We start from the raw sequence: 10135 nt of genomic DNA, 5'->3' as shown, positions 1-10135 counted from the left end.
ACATTTGATGAGTTTGGTTGTTTTCGATATAAAATATTAAAATGTTCACAATAAACTTACAAACCTAAAACTGGAGAATTAAAACATTACTTTTTTTTTTACTTTCTTCATCTCTCCATTTAGATATAGAGAAAGGCAGAGAAGCAATATTAATAGACAGTACAGAATAGGTAGGATAGGTAGACAAGTGAATATACAAAAAGACAGACAAACAGATGTATAAACAGGGCAGTAATAGGAATATACAGAAAGACAGAGATAGATGTATATTTGATATTTTCTACATGAGTGGAATCTTAGTGTTCGGTAATGAGGAGATTATTTTGTAATCGCCGAAGCAGCGTTTAAATTTGGTAAAGTTGATAATGTAGATTTACATAATAAGTTTCTGACAATAGTTACAGTTGCCAGACTACATTGAACTGATGTTTAACTTGTAGACTAACAACAATACTTACTTGTCTCATCTTACTGGAACTGAATGTTGGGGTGAGGAGACTGCGAACTTCCTTACAGTGCTCTCCACGTTTGTGAATCAATTGTGATTTATGTTCTTTAATTGGCTGCGTAGTTCCAGGTACTAACACCTGTGGAGATAAGCAAGGTATTATACGCACTAGATGAGATACGACTATTATCAGGATAGCTTAGTTTAAGGATAAAGTAAGATGAAGAATAAAATGATAACATTTTACTGTAAAGTACACTATTGACATTATTTGTAATTCAACGGTAAGTTTTAAAGAAAAAAGTAACGATTAGGCTAAAATAATAAATTTATAAATAGTCTTATGGATGTATGGTTTAAGGTATTCGTATCAATAAAATCACAATCCTTGTAGTTTGTTTCAGTATCAATAAATCCTTGTAGTTTGTTTCAGTATCAATAAATCCTTGTAGTTTGTTTCAGTATCAATAAATCCATGTAGTTTGTTTCGGTAGCATGCTAATCAGTAATTAGTAGATTTAAATTGTTGTTGTTTTTAGGGCAAAGCTTCACAACTGGGTATCTGAGCTCTGTCCACCGCGGGGAATCGAATCCAGGATTTTAGTGTTGTAAGTCTGTAAGATTTCCAGTCACCCATCGCAGGACATGCACATTAAAACTTTGGTTTAAAGAACATAAATCCACCAACCATTGTAAGCTCAATGATTACGTTTCGTCGAAATGTGTTTCCAAAATTTATTTTTTTGTCAGTTTATTGTTAAGCGCAAAGCTACACAATGAACTATCTGTGTTCTACCAACCTCGAGTATTAAAACCTTACTCTTAGCGTTATAAGCCCTCATATATACCGCTGAACTCTCAGACTTAAGATGGGATAGGGGCGTATCTGTTTATATCAGATATACGACTGTAATAACTGTTTTAGATAGGTTTGTGTCATACACCTATTACTATTCTTCTGCGTATTTATTTTCAGTTTTTATCAACATATTAGTATCACAACTACATGCAGAACACCTGTATGGAAATTGCGAAAACATACATGACTATACCTTACTGGAGGTGTAGTCTAAACAGTCATGGAAGGGACATTGTCTGTTATTTTAGTGTTATGATTTAACTAACGAAGGCTTTGATCCTTACTGTAGATTATCCACTTTAGAACATCCTAGTTGTTTAAAATGTTCCACATGTGACATTGTTTTACTAACTAAACTTGTGACTTTAAAATTAATTTATAGATGGCGTTTTCTTACCGGTCTACTCATAAACTTTTGGAAATCTTTAATTTGAATTTGTTTCAGGAGATCCAAATCCGCTATGATAATGATAGGTAATCGTCCGAAGTAGAATCTATGAAATAAATTATACAATATTAAATAAGTGATATTCCATTTTTCAATTGTTTTGTACTATAGTTTTCACTATTTTAAAACTGTGTAAAAATATCTGTTGTTAGAGCATGCAGGATGAAGCTTATCTGAAATATATTTATAATAAGCCACGCTCCTACTGATCAAGTGTTAAAGAAAAATCTTATAGAAATGGGTATTAGTACATTATAAATTATCTTTATCTATGTATGATAATCATGTGTTACATATGATTATTTTGTTAATTCCACAGTTAGAAATAAAATACTTTTTTATCTTACTTTTACTTCAATTTGCGATAAAAACTTATCTCTGTATCAAGCAAATTAATTTCATTATTTTATTTAAGTTCGTAAAACAACACCCTAGAAATGAATATAGCTAAATTAAAGTCCCGCTTCATACTTGATACTTTACAAACAGAAACATTATTCTGTATTCGAGAGATAAAAGTAAAACTATCTTTCATTTTTCTATTTGGTACAGTCTAGCACCAACAGAGTGAAGTTAGTGAAAAGTTTCAACTTATGTCTGTAGGTGTCGCTGCGTGTAAGATATATCAAAATTCATTTTTAGAAAATGACCAAATAGCTTATTTGTTAACAAAAATTTGTGGGTAAGTTGAGAAATTAATTATTTAAAAACAATTAGAATTTTAAACAAAAATAGGGGCTTGTCCTAAAGTACTCTTCATATGTTTTGGGGTCTCTATGACACCATCTTGCTGTTTTTAATAGTTATTTATAATAATAGTTTTTATTGTTTAAGATTTTAGCATTGTATTGATTTTAATTGTAAATAAATAACACTACCAATCCAGATCAAAGCAAAAATTTACACAAATTGTGCTGCAAAAAAAAAAAAAGAGCAAAACAAAAGCATTGCACAAACAATTCCTGTAGTTAATAGTAAAAACAATCAACTGGCATAAAACAAACATCTCTACAAAAACTGCTGTTTTAATAACAAATCAAAACAAGAAACTATATGTAAACTACTTTTACAATAACATATCAAACAAAACATCTTTGCACAGACTACTGCTACAACTATAAACCATTAAAAACTATACATGTTTAGGCTAACCATATTCTGTACTACAATCTTACAAAACTGTCCGCAATTGTTATTGTTATGTAGTTAAAATTCATACATAAAATGGGTTAATCTATTTTCTTTAACTCCAAGATGCATTTTTAAATATCTACAATAAATATTTTATTAATGAAATTTAATAGAAGTGGCCAATAAACTGTCAAACGTTTATTGGCTCGGATTTAGTAATTCTCAGAAGTGGATTGGAAAGACGGTTAACTTTATCATAATTGTTTTTGGTTGATTACAGCGTTGGTTAAATTTTTACCTTACTTTCAGCATACATAGTTAATGTTTACAGTTTTCTCTCTCTTAAAGGGTGCTATTAAATGTCATGAAGAATGGATAAAAAAGTACGGATTTTGTAAACCTTGTACATTCCAATACTAAATACCACAACCAAAAAAATGTTACGTACGAAACACAAGTTTTCCTATCTTGTACGAATTAAGAAAGTCAATTTTTCAAAATTAAAAAAAAATGTGTAACCTGGTGTTATGATTATGAATTATTACATTATAAATTAAATTTATGTTTCGTTTATTTTTTTTTCATTATACTAGTAGGAATGGCTTAACAGTTTCGTTTTGTTTTACCCCAGGTGGCGACAGAAGAAGTTATCTTTCTTTCAAGACCTTGGCATCCCACGACCAAAACCAAATTTCTTCTTTGGAAACCTGAGAGAGTTTCAGACCAAGGTTTCGACAAGTTTCTTTGAATTCTAGTATTTAAAACAAAACTGGAGGAAATTGTAAACGAAAGATATCTAGAAAGTGAAACTAAGTTTTGACATATTACTACTCAAGTCTTAGTTGACGTTTCACAGAATTTACAACCAATTTATAAAATTATATATCAAGATTGTTGGAAGTTCAAGTTACTTAAAAAAATAACGAATGAGAGTTTTAACCTACGACATCTAAATCTTTGATTACAGTTTTGTTTAAATATAAAATATTTGCTATTAAACTATTTTATGACACATGATTTCTCCAGTCAAGAACTAAGTTTACAGAATAAGAATCTTGGGATTTGAACTTTTTCAAAACTAAGTAAAACGTTTAAAACATTGCAAAAGAGATTCAAAATGAAAACCAAAAAGGAACGAGGAAGAATATAGTTAAAGTTAATTCATTTCGATAGGAACACTGTAAAGGTAGTACTGTATAGTTAAATATATATGTATATATTTGTAAATGTTCATAAACTACCAGATGCTTGTATACAGCCAGCTGTTGTCACAAACAAAATGTGGCCTATGGTCCTCAAACAGATAACTCGGATTAAAAACAAGGTAAATGTATGGAAACTTATTACAATTTAATGTGCCTAAATTGACGCTTCAAAATATATGAGATGTATAATTTCAGTTACCAAAAAGGTTAAGTTAAAATATGATCTAAATAATTTCCCTATTAAATTCCAACGAGCTATTACCAATAGCAGTGACTTTACTTATCAGACAGAATTGATCACCTACGCTGGTTTGAAACAACAGAATAATTCTTCAGTACGTCTACCTTACAAACCCATTTGGAACTTGTTGGAGCAGCTAACGTCGCCATATTTACAGCTACGAGGTGGTAGGTCCTCAATGTACGCATACCATGCCATGTTACAAATATTCGTATATTGTTTGAAATAATCCATCGAAAGGATAAATCATAAGCAGGAGCGTTTTTATTACTTTTTATTTGAGCGGCATAAGATACAAGTAATTAGGGTAGAAAAATTAATACTTTCATATTAACTGGAGTCACAATAAAGTGTCAATAAAACGTTAAAGTGCTCATTGTACAAATAAGTTGTGATAAATTATCGAGCGTAAAAGTTAGTAACTTCACTGAAAGTGACAACACGCCCATAAGCACTTCTAACTCGACTTCTAGTTATAATTTTACAGCAGTAAACGCGTTAAAGTAAACCAGATTTACTAAATTGTATTTGTTGTTGCAGTATAAAACAGCACTACGGAATTATCGAAGTCAATGGAAGTTAAACTAAACTCATTCTACGTTGAAAGTTTTAAGTTAAAATAAATAGAAACGTGTTCAGAAATATATAATAATGTGATATTTAAATGTGCAAAAGTAGAGCCTTTCAAGTTTAACATTCAGAATAAGTTTTAGTATTTCTATTTCTAATTTGGTGTAACATACTATACTCTTGTAACGTATGATTGCGACGCCTGGCGGTAGAAAGTGTTTGCTAATTTTCACTTTGCGAGTTTCGTTTGCCTTTCATCACCAACATGCATGTATTTATATTATATGTATGGGTGCGAACGTCTTGAGCGTATCTAATGTATAAGTATTCAATACATTATTAGGTTTGAATTATCGTTTTTTATTTATTCTGGGTTTGGTTCTTTGGTTATGTATTACTTTTTACCCATAAGTACAGGCCAATTAATTTACCCGGGTTTATCTCCACTTCTCTAGAATTCATGCATCTTGTTGGATATACAAGACTGTTTAGTGTAGGTAGTATTAATTAATTAATTTTGTGAGTTAATATTTCATGACTGTTTAGTTTTTTAATAACAAGAGAGTTAAAAGTAATTATTTCAAAGATGATAGTTTGGTTATGTAACTCAGTAAGAGCCATAAGTGATGTTTCTAATTCATTGATGTTGAGGATATCGTAAGTTGTGTTTGCAATTCATTGGTGTCAAAGTTATAAAATATTCTCGAGTCCTCAGTGATAAAAATATAAATAGTGGTGATCAAAATGAGTGGGAGTAGAGTAAAAGTAAAGTCAAGTGAAAGAGAAGTTCATTCAAAAAAAGTTAGAAAACATGAAGTTAACCATAGTGGGAGTGAATAGCCTCAACGGTTGATATGTTAAAGTGAGATTAACAGTTTGATAGAGATAAGGTGAATAATTTGTCTTGTCAAAGGGTGTTCTAAACTGATTGAACCCACCTGTGTGGACTTTGACGAAAAGAAGATAATTATTGAAAGTTAAGGATACAACTTTGACGAAAAGAAGATAATTATTGAAAGTTTAGGATACAACTGTGGTAACCCACAAGCAACGTAAGTGAATTATTCACCAATACTATTGTGATAAAAGTAGAGAAAAATAGTTCAGCTTGTACTGGATTCTAAAGCAATTGAATTAGCCTGTGGACTTTTAACAGCTAAGAACATCTATGGCTGTTATATACTTGTTACAAAAGCAATTTTTCATTGACTGAAAGTTTAACACTCACAAGAAAGATGTTTTTATATTTTTGATGTACAAAATAAGCAAAAATGCAAGTTCTATGACAACCTGAATGTGAAAACTTAAAAAGAAAACAAAAAACTTGAACACAGGCATCCTTTTAATGAACACTTAAATATGAATTTAGATATAGACCTTATAATTTTTTTCTAAATATAATTAATTACTATTTTATTTTAATTACAAAATTTGAAAAGTTTTTTAACTTTTTATTTTCATATCAATCATATTAATAGAAATAAAGATTTAAGCTTTGAAATCATTGGAGCTACTCATAATGATTTTGTAGGCTTTCTAACTTATTATTTTATTAAGTTACTAGTAGTGTGTAATTATAAATAATTACAAAAGTAATATAAATTTATCAGTATAGGTAAAAGAGGTCTACTTGAAACCTCCCTTACAACGTCCTGGATCACCCATTATGATTAACACTTTCTCAAAGTATGGGTCTCTAACAATGTCTTAACATAATTTGAAATATTCATGAATCATACATTTGAAAAATGACTAACATAAGTACTCCATAAAGCGAGTTCTGACATTTCTCTATTTTATGTTTTTTTATGAACATCAGTATCGTTCATCAAATATCATGTATTGCAGCACAATTTTAATTTTGCAAAAGAAATTCAATGTCAAAACAATAATATGTGTATGGGAAACTTAAATAACACTGAATAATTTGTCTAATGAAATGTATTAGGTTCTACATCATATAATTGGACTTACATATGGTAGATCCAGAAGATAAGCTTTTAACAAGTCGTATATCATCTAAACAGCTGAATAAAATACTTCCATAGCGAAAAATGATTTACACTGAACTTAATTTGCTCTAAACCAGCAATAACAAGTCTTGAATTTTGAAAGTGGACACCTTTCTGGAACTAATTCACTTGTTAAACAGGCATAATTGGTGCATAGCCTTCACAAATATATTAAAAATTGTTGATGACTCCATGATAACAAAATATGTTTGAATTCTTGTTAAGTAGTAATGAAGAAACCTTAATTAACATACAAAGAAGGAAAAATTAAATATTACATATAAGACATAACTGTTCGAATGCATTTTAATATATATTCAATGTTTCTACTGAAGGCAAACATCTTTTGTCTAATTTCATGAATGGAAAGACAAAAAACAATTAAAATGAAACAGTAACATCAGCCATGCAGTTTCAATCCTGGCTTATTATTTTCACAATGGCTAAATCCTCAGCAGCCAGTGATTTTTTCAATAATAATTACCCAGCAGTCCAAAAATTATAATACTGATGAGCTACAGCAACAATAATATATAATTATGATAATAATACTAAAAATAATTTGAAAAATTATATTATCACAAATTATATATAAATAATATCAGTTATCATATTGGAAACTTATTAATAATCATGATCTAATTATGAACTGCTGGATATCTTGTATTTCAAGGAACATTCCCAGTAGCTTGTAACACACACACATGCTAGTCAATACTAAACAAGAATGATGGTCGATATTTATTTTTCCAGTTCAAGAGTTTTATTGAAATTGTTTCATCAAGCTTAAAGACAAACTAGTCTAGTCATTTACTATTGCTCATTGTCTAAGTCAAGTGAGAGATGGTCATAGCTTATCAATGTTCAAACTTTTGGACTACTGGGTATTTAGTATTTGAAAAAAAACTCCCACCAAGCCACATGATATTTTAGTATCTAAATGACAAGACTCCTATATTTTTGTTACTTCTACTGTCAGAATATGCAACTTTACCACTGTATCATCACTAACATAAAAATGATGACCAGTGTCTCTTACATTTAAATCACTATCTATGTTTACACTAGATTTGAATGCCAAAGCACAAAAACCTGAGTTTATAAATGAGATACATTTTCATTTTCCTGGGTAAAGAAAATCTTAATATTATTTTCTTCCCAACTCAACATAATGTAAAATGTATTTGTATATCTTTTTATGTGATTACTTCACTTTTTTAAGCAAAATTTTAGCTTTAAAATAAAATCTCAAAATTATCTCTCTCTCTCCCTTCAATGACACACACACAGGATCAGATAATACTGACCTAATGCTTTCATATAACATTATTTTAGTGGGAAAAATTTATCATATGTGATGTGCCTACTTAAAAGTGCATGTTATTCTAAAACTCTAAAATCATCTCAGTCAAAATGCCTAGGCCTAAAAATAAAACTAATTTCACTAGTTGAGGTATATAATTAACAAATGTTTTATAGTTATATTAGGAAGACAGAAAAATTATGGATTTGCTTACAAACACAAGTGTGGAATATTCTCTTATAAACTCATTCTCATGTCATGGTTTTTGTGTTTCATGCCATGTCAATCAACTTAGTTTCTATACATAAGTGAGATTACATATAGTGTACTTATTTGCATAAGACATTGTGCATTAACCCTAAACATACTGTGGAGATCTACATTTCTGCCATAATTTGCACTACGGCATTTTTTTGGCAATGCCCTATGACACTGACCTGTCTGCACCATAATCCCAAAATACCTAAACATGTTCAACTTAATACATTTACCTCTTTATGTTAAGTGATGACATCTTCAGGTTTATAATTGTTATAACCCAGTCATATGGTATTACTATTAGCCTATTATTAGTAGTAGTTGTTAGAAACCTACCAATAAATCCTATGGTTTAATGTTACTTCTTGTTGTTCCCTCTAATATTCAAAAATACCCAAACATTTTCAACAAAATATGTTTAACTCTTTATACTTAAAAAAAGGGCTAGGGTGTGTTTTTATATCAGAAAATACATACTAAATTAGTTTTATCTTTCAATTAAATACCTTAAGCCTACATATCACCATTACCAGTAAAGCTGTTAAGTGTTATTAGTATTAAGTATACACCTATCACTACTTTGGCTAATGACTAACTAGGGCTTATACTGGCAGTGTCACTGATACTATCACTATCAATTAGGCTAACGGTTGATACTGATAGTATCATCACTAGTCGTTAACCTAACTAATCAGTCATTTTATTATTAACCCCCAAAAAAGTAAACCGTAATTTCACTGAAAAAACTTATCATCGAATAAACAAAGCATACACATATATAATATATTAATACTCTATTTATCCGACAATAAACAAGTTCTTCAGTTATACTAACAAACAGTACATATTTCCTTTTCGTATTTATTTAGTAACTTCATTATCGTCTTGTGTCTGTTGTAAATTGTAAGGTTACTTTTAGTTTTAAGTTTTTGTAACTTGTATTGTACTTAATTGGATAAGTAGAGTTGTTTAAACATTTGTTTAACAACAAGTTAAAGCTTGGAATGGTTTGTTCTTTCATTGGGGTATGTGTCTATGAGGCAGACTAGTTTCGTACAATTCCACTCCTGGACACTACCAATGAAATATCAGACCAAACCAAGCCTTCATACTTCTGATAACAATACGATGAATTAAACTGTGACGGATTGCTACAACTTCTTCAAATACCTATAGAATGATAGGTTTATTTTTAGTGAGTGTAAAACACGTGAATACACCAATTTTGATTTTGTATTGTACTGTTGTAGACGTTGTTGGGCTTCGTTTTGGCTTAATCGAGTTTTTGTTTGGTATATATACAAATCAGCCGTACAAAGGCAAGTTCATATATGCAAATATATATACCTGAACCATGATATATCTATTTATACCTTATACCATAGTTATTAATAACATATGAAATACAGTTACTGTTTGGCGTTACTCACTTCTGCTCAGTTCTAAGGCCCTATCTGCGCCCTCTATTAAGAAGTAAATATATCATAAAACTTTTTTTGTGAATAAATTATTGATAGTAAAATTAGCCTTTAAGTACAAACTTAATATTATACAACCTGTCGAGCGGTCGGAATTCCACAGTAAATAAAACACACACGCATGTCTATATATATATACACAGAGTGGTCACAAATAAATAGACACCACCTTTTCAGAAAAA

General features: G+C 29.9%; 1 protein-coding gene across 4 annotated transcripts in view; it reads right to left on the bottom strand.

The window, feature by feature from the left end:
- LOC106459656 (RNA-binding protein with serine-rich domain 1-A-like) overlaps positions 1-9952 on the bottom strand; it is a 38905-nt gene extending 28953 nt beyond the window's left edge. For 2 of the 4 annotated variants that reach the window (XM_013919298.2, XM_022386306.1), the window contains exon 1: positions 9906-9952. The gene's annotated coding sequence lies outside the window, so the exon portion shown is untranslated. Of the gene's footprint in view, positions 1-6876; positions 6896-8811; positions 8831-9905 lie in introns of those variants that run through there. The other 2 variants (XM_022386303.1, XM_022386294.1) reach the window with 2 other exon arrangements.
- Between the last annotated feature and the right edge of the window lie 183 nt (positions 9953-10135).

This window comes from Limulus polyphemus, unplaced genomic scaffold (assembly GCF_000517525.1).
Source record: "Limulus polyphemus unplaced genomic scaffold, Limulus_polyphemus-2.1.2 Scaffold29, whole genome shotgun sequence".
NCBI classification, from domain to species: Eukaryota; Metazoa; Arthropoda; class Merostomata; order Xiphosura; family Limulidae; genus Limulus; species Limulus polyphemus.
Note: the sequence above shows the minus strand (reverse complement) of the source record. Positions and strands in the feature narration are given on the sequence as shown.